Raw genomic sequence first — 11,928 nt, 5'->3', positions numbered from 1 at the left:
CTTTTCCTACGGTAGGTTCAGTGGAGGAGCCGTAGCCATTGTGTATGCGCAATAATGTGTTATAATTTCCGTAGGTAGTAACAAAAATTTTTTTGGTTTGGTTTTATAATTTAAAGGTAATGCACTTGATATGGTCTTGCACATATGGGTGATTGAGTTGGGTTCTTTTTAATGCGGGGTGTATTTCTGGGTGCCAGAGAGAGGAAGCTTGGATGAGAGAGTCTGAGTGTGTGTGTTTGTGTGTGTGTGGTGGGTTGTCTGGGCACCTGTCATCTGTGGGTATGTACACCTACACAGTACGCCCATGCGTGAATGAGTGTGTACCTCCCCCTTTCTGGTATAACTGTGGGGAGATCTGAATCTGGGGCCATTTGAAAGCAAAAACAAACCACTGTCTCTGCTTCTGAAATGGGAATCAGTAACTCTTTGCATTTTCTGTCCCACAAGATATGCAAAAACAGTGCAATAATATTCATTTTAAAAATACAATTGTGCATTGTGTTGGCATTAAAACTGTATTAAAAAAAACACACAGAGAGAAATGTAAGGGAAAAACTCAAGAAGGCGTTTTGCTTCGATATATTCCGTGCAATGTTTTATTGCATTGATAATGTTTCTGTTGAAGAAACTTTTATACTTGAATTCAGGTCAGTTTCAGTATTTTACAAATATATTTTTTTTAACTGAATTGCAATTGTGCCAAGCGAATATAATGAATTGAATTAAGTTTGTTTTTGAATTCACTTCTTGTATATTTTGCTGCATGTAAGTAAATCATTTTGTATTTGGAGTGTATTTGGACAAGCTTTACCCTTGAACTCTGAAGTGCTTTTCTATATGTGGTTGGGGGAAAGGGAACGGATATTCTTTTAATTTGTACAATGAGCAAAAGCATCACCAGTGTAAATCATTATTCTGCGATCCACAAACAGGTTTGGACATTACTGTTTTGCATATCTTGTGTTCGCTTCTGTTTCCCTCCATTTTTCCAAAACTATATGATAAGTATATTCATACTACGCCTTGCTTTGAGAGACCAGGACATGTCTTCTTCCTGTCTTCATTCTATCCACTCTGCTCCAGTTCTCTGATTTGGACTTTGTCTAGGGGCAGTCCTGCACCATGAGCATCAACATCCCCCACAGGAGAGGTGGCTGGCTTTTCTGTCCACTTCCACAAACTTTCCTCAGTGGTTTCCTCAGAAAAGCATACACTGACTGAGAGGATGGAACAAGAGTCGGGCTGCCTAGAGGGCAGGGAACCCTCCCTCTGGCAAGTGCTCTACCCAAGCTCAGACAGCAGGGGCCAGAGAACAGCCACCAGGTAAAACCTTTGTCCATCCAAAAGTCAGCTCTGTCTTACTTCCTCTTTTCCTGGCTCTGAAGCAGGATTTCCTCCAGATCTATCTTAGTGTGTGTGGCAGCCATGGAGGGGACCAGGACCAGGGAGGATCCATTAGAGGGTCACAGTGATAGTGGAACTAGAGACTCTGTGGGAGCATCTCTTATACCTGGTTACATTTGCCTAGAACATCAGCTTATCAGTGCTGTTTCCTTCAGATAGATTCAACAGTGATGGTTGAAAAGGAAGTCATTTGGGGAAAACAGACCCAAACATTCATCCAGGATTTAACCAGAATTTAACCAGACTGGAATGTCTTCCATTCCCGGTGCACGCTCAGCCCTTATGTGAGCAACCTAGGAATTAAAGTTGGGGAAAGTCTATTCCCCAGTGAAGTCGAGTCTCACTTTCAAGGACTAATCCATAAAAAAGTGGAGAAACATGCCAGATACACCCAGGTTAACTTACAATCGAGAAGCAGGAGGGTTTCTTCCTGTTTCTCCAAACCTTCCTGGTTTCTTTTCAGTGCCATGAAGGCACTCTGTCCAGTTTCCCAAGATGTGTACTAGTGTGCTGCTAAGATTTTAGTTGTGATGGAGAGGGGAGCCCTTTTGGATTGATTATCTGGTTCTTCCTGTACATTTGGTCCCTGGGTAGGAATTTGGACTCTTAACTGACCACACACACACACACACACACACACCCAACACACTCACACACTCACTCAATCTTCATGCTGCTTTCTTTTTCCTTTTGGGCTTGTCTTCTGCATCACCAGATCTCATTGGCCAGTGGCATGGGCAACCCCTAGAGCCCTGCCTATGTGTGGCCCCTTGCCCTTCACCACTCACACTTACAGGGTCCCTACTTCTTCCTAGCCAGCTCTGTCAGAAGACCGGCTAGCCTTGCACCCTACAAGGACAATGTCAGCAGTGACAGGAGCACCTGGCCCCATGCGACTGGGAAGGAAAGGAGTTTCAGACGGAGGTTCCCCGTGTAGGGTGATGGGTCTTTCTGGCCTGACCTCATGACTGACTGGAAGAGGACTGACATAGGAGACCTGTCATCATGCAGACTGGAAAAATCCATCATGAAATCATGAACCTCCTCTGCAGTGTATTAAGTGATGTCTACCCCCCCCCCCAAGAACTTTGCCCATGACTGTCGAATCTTCTGAGAACCCTTGAGCAGCAAGAGAAAGCAGCCAATGGCTGAGGACCAACAGGACTTGAAGAAATGCCGTGTAAGTTCTGGGGGTTGATAAACATGGTATTTATCTGTCCTCTGAATGGCCCAGACTCTTCTATTTCCACACTTTGGCTTTCTAATAACTAGTGACATGCCTGGCTATTTTAAGCAGATTGATTCTCAGTTGTCTTCTTTCTGCCTGTTTCTAGAAGTTTCTTTTTGGTCTTGAGGCAGAAAGAGGAGAATTTTTTCCTATATTTTGCTTGTTTCATGAATTTTTCTCTGCTCTGCTTCAGAGGCTATTATAGTCCCCCTGCCCCAAACCTTCTGACTCTGACTAGGAGGTCCAAGGACAAAGGAACAAGGCTTCCTTACCATCTTGATCCTGTGATCCTTCTTCCAAACCTCAGGGGCTTGTCTAGAGTGAAGTTATTGGTTTCTCACAGCTATTTTCCTTCCAGAACATCTCCTGATCATTCAGCTATATATAGTAAGGCAAACACAGGTGAAGGATACCTTCCAATGCCTGAGAAATAAGAAAACCCTGAAAATGAAGAGTCTGGAAGTCATCAAAAGGGTTTCATCTTTCCTAAAGGTCAAGACATGTAACAAGAAGCTAGTTTAGCCATACAGAATAACCCTGGTAGTCACATTTTTAGCCTCATCAAACCATAATTATAAATGTTGGTAAGGAAGGTGAAGGCATCTTCATCCTGAGGGACCTAGAGTTGTCTAAGAGTTAGAAACCATTTAGCAAAGAGGCCAGAAAAGGGCAATCTGGTTTCAAGAGGACTTCTTTAAGCCTCAATTTAGTAAAACACGTACTTGCTGCTAAGAGTGCAGGCCAGTCCGCTTATTGTAAACACATGGCTCTGGTCAGGGGAAACTGTCGGCACAGAGGGAACTGCAGGGAAAGTGCAGGCAACGCAAAGGGCATGTCCTGACTCTTGTGCAGCTGTTCCTGTTTTGTGGAAATGACCAGTACAGAGGAGAGGCTAATGCCTCAGGCATCAACTTCGGAAAAAGAGAAGAATGAACTTTCAATCATTGTTTTACCAGACAAATTAACCTATCTGGCTAGATGGGGAATAGCTGCCACCCTGTTTTTCCTCCCTGCTAGTGTTCTCTCCTCATATTAGCTGGCAGGCCACCTAAAATCAGCTCCAGCCAGTCAGAAGGCATGATGGGAAACCTAATGTCGCTCACAGTGAAGCTCTTAGTCACCACATCCAGGCTCCGCATCCACTCCCTCGGAGGAGACTCAAGGAAAAGAGACAAGGGACCATGTCACTACAACAGATATGGGATCATTATCCCCTTCCCCAAGCCATTCTCTCTACTCCAGCCTCCTGCCTGGCCCCCACTTTCCTTCCTCCCCCAGTCCAATCAAAAGAACAGAGGGTTGAAAGGAGTCCAATGTGCAGATTCTTAACAGTTTCTTTGTGACTCTAGTTCTGGTTTTAACTCTTTTTTATTTTTTTTTTTAATTTCAAAACAATGAACCATTGCTTTGTGAAGCCAGATACCAAGGTAACAGGTGGTTTCTTCCAGACTCCCACATGGTTGGGAGATACTTGAACTTCACACATGCACATACACACTTTCATCCTTATGCACACACAGGCACACACATACACTTCCTTAAGGGACAGGGGCTAGTGCTAAGGTTGAGCTCTGCACAAATGAGGTTTTCCTCCCAGAGGACTGAGCACTATACAGAGAGACATGGGGAGTGAAGCAGAGTAACCTCCTGGGGTAGAATTTAGTGTCATCTAACCCTATTATTACTGTGATCTAAATATTATTTATCTGCATTGAGAAATACAACCACTTCTGCAAGCAGACTTCTCCCTCACATGATTTCCAGAGACTTCCTCCAGAGAAGATGCAGTAGTGAAGGCTCTTCATCTCTCCAGTGTACTAGAAAAGCCTTTTGGTCGGTCTTTGGAAGGGAATTAGAGATTGCTAGCAGCATATATTGAGCTGAGTTGAACAAATCCATTCAACACTGAAAGTGGAGTTGGAGTCGGGACTTCCACAGAAATCCCCTCTCTCTCTACTGAATTAAGACAAAGACTAGATAATTAAACAAAAGCTTGAAATGTTACATCATCCAAGTCAAATATTCTCCCTTCAGATCACATGCTGTCCTCCTCATAGCTGTGCTCTCTCTGAGGGGACATCCCATGCACCCCACTTTCCAGAATCTACTAGATTTGATAAAATCTACTGATTTGATAAAATCCTACTGTTTTGAAAGAATTCCAGCATGATATTTAATCTCCCATAAATCAGATATTTCCTACAAATTTGCCATCTAAAAATTACTCATGTACTTCATACATAAGAATGTTTCACCTAGGTCATTATCAAAGAAGTCCCTTGGTGGAAGGGGTTGTACGTCTTAAGGAAGGGTCATTTCAATGTTGAAGAAATACAGAAATGGACAGGATGGTTCTTTTTCTCAGTTCGAGCCTGGAGAACTCTTGTTCTGATGTTCATGGAGCCCTCAAGCGTATAAGCAGAGGGATGAGGAAGATGACAGTGAGCGGGCAACCAGCCTTGGCATTGAGTAACAGCCAAGACTGGCTGAAGACTGCAGATCTCAGACACTCTGCCGGAAGTCTCCCCTGAGCCTGTCACTGGGAGGGGAACGAGAAGGCTCCCTTCTATAGAGTCATAGGAAGAACAAAAGAGGAACAGGTCACTGAGTCCTGTTCCAAGCCTCCTCCCCCTAAGATTTCCCAACATGGAGAAATGACATCAGGGCTTAAAAGAAGAAAAAAAAAACTTGGGAAGGAGGGTCAACAGTTGTAAACAAACAACCTTGTGCAAAGGGCTCCTTCATAAGGCCACTCCAGTGACTCAAATGTCACGGGCACTTTTCCGCTTGCACATGTCACACCACCCACGCATCAGAGCTGCATCCCATTCTCCCAAATTCGTAATCCACCCCTTGGTTTCTCAACAAGGTTATGCACTACCCCAAAGCCACTTCCTGTCCCGCCCAGAACATGTGCTGTTCTCCCAGAGCTTCGTGGGAATAAGGTCTAGAACCAAACAGGCCATGGATATCAAAGGCATAAACAAATCTGGACATGTCCAATGGTAGTAGTCGAGAAAACCTGTGGAGAAACACAAGTTCGTTAAGAAATAGGGTGGCGGGTCCCCAGCTGTGACACACTAGAATGTCTATTACTCTCATAATCTGCTTGTTTTATTTTAATACCCTAGAGCTGCCAAGCAGAACTTGGGTCCCCGTCAGAGGCTCCAGAAACAGCCCCTCCTCCCTTCTTTCCTCATGTCTTCCTGCTCAGGCCCATCTCCATGCCCCCAAACCAGTCTGTATCATGCTTGCCCTCAGCGCAATGCAGAAAGATAGACAGTCCTCCATCGTCATCCCACTGTCTGTCACCACTCCCACACCCTTGCACACCCCACACCTCCCTCTCCAGGCTCCACGACTTCATGGTCTTACTGTTGTAAATACTATTGTACAGTTTGTAATCATCAAATAATCCCATTGTCAAAGGCCTCGCCTGCTGCGCCTTCTCGCCCTCGAGAAAGGCCAGGGAATCTAGAAGGGGTAACCTTTCGAGAGGAGCTTCAGGGTCATCTCTGTGTGAGACGCTATGTATATTCCTGTAAGATTGCATTTTTATCTAAGGAATGATGTTATTTAAAAAACAAAAAAAATCAAAAACAAAAAACAAGAATTGCAAATAAATTTCTTAACAATGTCTACGCTGGTTTAATTGTATCTTCCCTCTTCCACATCCTTCCTCTTCTTCTGTTTCCTAGAGGTTACAAAAATATGCTGAACTGCCTTATTCCCCTCTCAGAGCCTCCAAAGGGGAGGGAGATGGGGAAAAACAGGTGAAATCTGGATCCAGTGATAATCTCTAACCTTTTATCAGCAATTCACCCACCTCTTCCTTCCTTAAAGAAAACTGGTCAAAAGTTGACAAGGAGATAGAATAGAAGGAATTGAATGGATAATCTACAAAACAGAAGAACAGATCCCCCCCCACCCAGTATTTGGAAAGGCACAAAATTGGTTTTGAAAAACTGAAGGAAAGAAGGGGGAAGGGAGAAAAGGAGGGAGCAGGGAGATAAGATTATGTATATTAAAGTAACTTAAAGACTAAAAATGCCAGGTCCTTTTTTGTTTTGTTTTGTTTTATTATTAAACTGGCTCTGACAAAGTTTCCAGAATAATTCCCTGTGTAAAAATAATTTGTCCCAGAAATCCATGTGTCTTAGTTGAATACAATTAAAACAAGAGAAACCCTCCCACCCTCTCCCCATGGATGATCAAGTTCATTTTAGGAATTACAGGACATCAGCCAACCTCCCTGCTTCTTCAGAGCCCATCCTCCCTACCCTATCACCCAAACCCCGAGCTCTGGAGTCTAAGGTTTCATGAGAAGAACAGGGGTGGAAAGGCTGGAGAGAGTAGCTACTGGAGCAGATTGGGAGAGCATGTTAGGGTTGAGAAGACCTCAACCTAGGGAGGCGCAGAGGAACGACACCAAGGCAGCTCTTTCTGCAACAGCACGGGCTTTATTGTTCAAGCATGCTGGGGCTCTGCAACATACCCGAAGATCAGGCAGAGGCTGAGAGCCCTGATCAAGGGGAGCATATGGTTTTTATACTTTTTTTTAGACAAAGGCTTGTCACAAAGCCACAATCACAGTGACTTCTTTACATAGTTACAGTTCCTGGTATGCTCTGCACAGTTTACATTTTTCAGTTAGCCATATATTATTGTCCAGGTGTTACTTCTCAAGGTTCAACCCACAAAGCAGCAGAGCAGTTACAGAAAAGCAAGTTAGCAGAAGCTCCACACAATTTAACTCTTTCAGCTCTGGATCTCTTCATTCCCCACTTCTTCTTGTGGGTATCTCTAACCTTAGAGATTGTGAAGATCATCCGAGTGTAATGCTGACTAGCATGGATCCAGGCCGCGATGCCGTCGACCTTGACAGCAGTTGGCGTGGTCAGCAGGATCAAGTAGGGTCCCTTCCATCGAGGCTCAAGGTTGAATACCTGGTGTCGGCGGACGTAGACCCAATCACCTACAGAATAAGAGTGGGGAGTAACAGTATCTGGTCGGTAGGCCTCTGATAGGCCCTTCCAGATATATTTCTGGATGGCCTCCAGAGCCTTAAATCTGGGTATCAGCATGGCGGAGGAAGTAACAGATGTCCCATATCCATGTTCAGTCATGTGTTTTAAAAGAGGGGGGTCCCCCATAGAGAATTTCAAATGGGGTCAGGTTCCTCCTAGAGGGGGAAGGGGTATTACGTGCATGGAAGAGGGCATAAGGAAGGAGCACCATTCAGTCTTTCAAGCCAGTCTCTATAGCTAATTTGGTTAAGGTCTCTTTTATAGTTCTATTCATTCTTTCTATCTGCCCTGAACTCTGGGGTCTATAAGCACAATGCAGTTTCCAATTCAATTAAACCCCAAGACCCTGGCCAATCCCTGGCTTACCTGGGTTACAAATGCAGGTCCATTATCAGATCCTATTACCTTAGGCAGCCCAAATCGGGGAAAGATCTCTTCTAGGATCTTCTTGGCCACGATCATGGCCGTCTCCTTCTTAGTGGGGAAGGCCTCGACCCATCCTGAAAAAGTGTCTATAAAGACTAGCAGATACTTATTTCCATATGTTGCTGGTGTTACCTTGGTGAAGTCTACTTCCCAGAAGATTCCAGGCTGGTTTCCCCAGTCCCTGGTTCCGGGGGAGCCGTCTGCTCATTGCATGTTTGTCACTGTGCAGGCTTTGCAGGATGAAACGATGTCTTGAGCCAGTTCCTTTGCCCTACCAAGAGGTAGGGACGGTAGATTTTGGTCCTTTAATAATTCCAGCAGCACTCTGGTACCTAGATGGGAGAGGCGGTGGGTGAAAAGTAAAAATTCATTTACCTTTTCCTCTGGGGTCTCTAACTTAGGGACTTCTTCCAATGTAGTCAAGATGTTTGCTACCGGGGGGTCACGCAGGCGGCCGCTCTTGCTGTCTGCGCAACGGTTGCCCTGGGCAACTGGGTCTTCACCTTTTTGATGTCCAGGGCAGTGTATGATGGCTATCTCCTTTGGGAGGTGGATAGCCTCAAGGAGATCTATAATCTCCCGTTTGTTCTTGATTTCGTTCCCAGCGGAGGTGAGAAGCCCCCGCTGCCGGTAGATGGCACCATGTACATGAGCAGTGGCAAAGGCATAGCGGCTGTCTGTGTAGATATTAGCCCGCTGGCCCGTCGCCAGGCGCAAGGCTTGGGTTAGAGCAATAAGTTCTGCATTCTGAGCAGAAGTTCCAGGAGTTAAGGGTGCTGACCAAACCACAGTTCGAGGCCCAACCATCGTCGCCCCTGCAACGTCGCTCCCCTTGTTGTAGGAAGCTGCTCCTGTCCGTGAACAAAGTTACATCACCATGGGGCAGGGGTCTGTCCTTGAGGTCTGGCCTCATGCCTGTTTCTTCAGCCAGGATATCCTGGCAGGAACGGATTACTGGGTCATCCGTCTCCTCTGGCAGCAGGGTGGCAGGATTAAGGAGCACTGGATTGCCAAAAGAGATGCGGTCTTTGTCTAACAGGAGGCTCTGATAGTGGGTTATGCGAGCATTGGAGAGCCAGCAGTCTGGGGGTTGCTGGATCACACTTTCCAAAGTGTGAGGGGCAATAAGAGGGATTTTCTGTCCCAAAGTCAATTTGTCAGCATCCCTGACAAGTAAAGCTGCGGCGGCTATGACTTTCAGGCACCTTGGCCATCCGCCAGCAACAGGATCCAATCTTTTGGATAGATAGGCTACAGGGCACTTCCAGGGTCCTAGGATTGGGTCAGTACTCCTCATGCCACCCTGTTCCTTTCTTCCAAGTACAGGGTGAAGGGTTTTTCTACATCTGGTAGAAAAGGCAAGGGCTGAAAGCAGTGCCCGCTCTATCCCATCAAAAGCCTCTTGTTGTTCCTTCCCCCTCATTCATAGGGGGCCTCATTTTTGGTGAGGGGATAAAGCGGGGCAGCTAAGGAAGCGAAGCCAGGTATCCATAAGCGACAGAAGCCTGCCATCCCTAGGAACTCCCTTAGTTGCCTTCTAGTCTGAGGAGACGGTATTTGAGTAACAGTCTTTTTCCTTGCGTCCGTGAGCCACCGTTTACCTTCCTTGATCTTATAGCCTAGAAACGTCACTTCTAACTGGCAGAGTTGAGCCTTTTTGGCAGAGGCTTGATATCCCAGGGTAGCCAGAGCCCTTAACAGGGCCTTAGTCCCATGGAGATACTCCTGCTGGGTCTCAGCAGCCAGTAGGAGGTCATTCACATACTGCAAAAGAGTCAAAGTGGGATGTGTCTCCCAGAAGGATTTCAAGTCCTTATGCACGGCTTCAGCAAACAGGGTGGGAGAATTTCTAAAACCCTGGGGAAGCCGCGTGCAGGTGAGTTGACCCGAAATTCCAGCGTCAGGATCGGTCCACTCAAAAGCAAAAATGTGCTGGCTGTCAGGATGCAGCCGCAAACAGAAGAAGGCATCTTTTAAGTCTAGCACAGTGTACCAGACTCGGGAGGGACTTAGCGTGCTGAGGAGATTATATGGGTTTGGCACCGTAGGGTGTATTATCTCCACCCAAGCATTCACTTCCCTTAGGTCTTGGACAGGGCGATAGTCATTAGTTCCAGGTTTCTTTACAGGGAGTAAGGGAGTGCTCCAGGCTGACTGGCAGGGCACTAAGACTCCTTGTTGAAGGAGCTTAGTGATGTGAGAGCGGATGCCCTCTCGAGCTTCCTTACTCATTGGGTATTGTTTTACCTGGATAAGGGTGGCAGAGGTCTTAAGTGCCACCACTACAGGGGGTTGGGCAGTTGCTAATCCCAATCCCGCAGTTTCAGCCCAAGCCTCAGGGAAGTCCTGTAGCCATCCTTCCAGATCCGGGAGGTGGTCGGTAGGGTTGGGCCCTTCAAACAGCTTGTACTCATCTTCTAGGGTGACGGTCAGGGTATTGACTACAGGTGGAGTTAGTGGAGGGGAAAGATCCTTATCCGAATGGTGTAGGCCCACAATGGGGTTAAGAAAATCTATCAAAGACCCGGAATCAGTGAAGGTAATCCTGGCTCTCAATTTGGTCAGCAAGTCTCTCCCCAGCAGGGGGCAGGGCAGTCAGGGAGCACCAAAAAGGAGTGGTGCACCCTCCCGTTCCCTAAATCCATCGTCCGCTTGGTGGTCCAGGGGGCGGTACCTGCTCCCGTTTGCCCCCCTGATATGGGCCCGTTTGGATGAGAGGGGCCCTAGGGCCTGCTGCAAGACTGAATAAACAGCTCCAGTATCGACCTCAAAATCGATAGGAGTCCCCTCCACCAGAAATTTTACCCTGAGCTCGGGGAGGGGGTCCGAGCCCCATCCCCCCTAATCATCATCTTCAAGAGCCAGGAGGTTGGTAGTGTGGGGTGGTGGCTTGTTCTTCTTTTTAGGACATTCCTTAGCCCAGTGTCCACGCTCTTTACAGTAGGCACACTGGTCTGAGGCCAAGTTCGGGCATCACCTAGGAGAGTGGCCCAGGTTCCCTATCTTTCCTGAAGTCTTAGTATCTGATTTTCTACCAGTTTCTACCATTGCGGCCAGGATCTTAGTCAACTCTTTGTTCCTTCTTTTATCCCTTTCTTTTTCTTTCCTTCCTTTCCTCTTTCTCCTTTCTTTTTCTTTCCTCTTTCTCTTTCCTTCTTATGTCTACTGCAGACTGCCTAATGAAAGCCATGGCTATTGACGCCTGCTGTTCCTCCGACTGAGGGTCAAAGGGAGTATACCTCCGGTAGGCATCAAGAAGCCTTTTTAGAAATAGAGAGGGGCTTTCAATAGGGCCCTGGGTCATACCTCTTACCTTAGCCAAATTAGTGGCTTTCGGCCCACTGCCCTGAGACCCGCCGCTAGAGTCTGGCGATAGATTTCGAGGTGTCTCCTACCTTCAGGCAGATTAGGATCCCAGTCAGGGCGCATCAGAGGTGAATATTCATCAATCCGATTAGGAAGCTGGGTAGGTTGCCTGCCGGGGCCATGCACATTCTTTTGGGCATTCAGGAGGACATTCTTCTCCTCAGAGGTGAGGAGGACTGAGAGCAGCTGCTGGCAGTCATCCCATGTGGCTGATGGGAGTTCATTAGAGGGGTAATTAGATCTGTTATGTGGGCAGGATCCTCAGAGAAAGGAGGGTTATTATTTTTCCGGTTATAGAGATCAGAGGAGGAGAAAGGCCAGTACTGGAGGGCCGGCATGTGGCCCCCTTGCCCATTTGGAATGTCTGGGCCATATGGTCTGAGCAGGAGCACGACTGCCTCTGCCTCAGGACCTTGATCATTATCAGTCCGGGCCGTGCGGCTATGGGTGCCATGGGCTGGTCCGGAAGGAGAGATG

This window comes from Mustela putorius, unplaced genomic scaffold, assembly GCF_011764305.1.
Source record: "Mustela putorius furo isolate JIRA1106 unplaced genomic scaffold, ASM1176430v1.1 tig00003988_pilon_pilon_pilon, whole genome shotgun sequence".
NCBI lineage: Eukaryota > Metazoa > Chordata > Mammalia > Carnivora > Mustelidae > Mustela > Mustela putorius.
Note: the sequence above shows the minus strand (reverse complement) of the source record.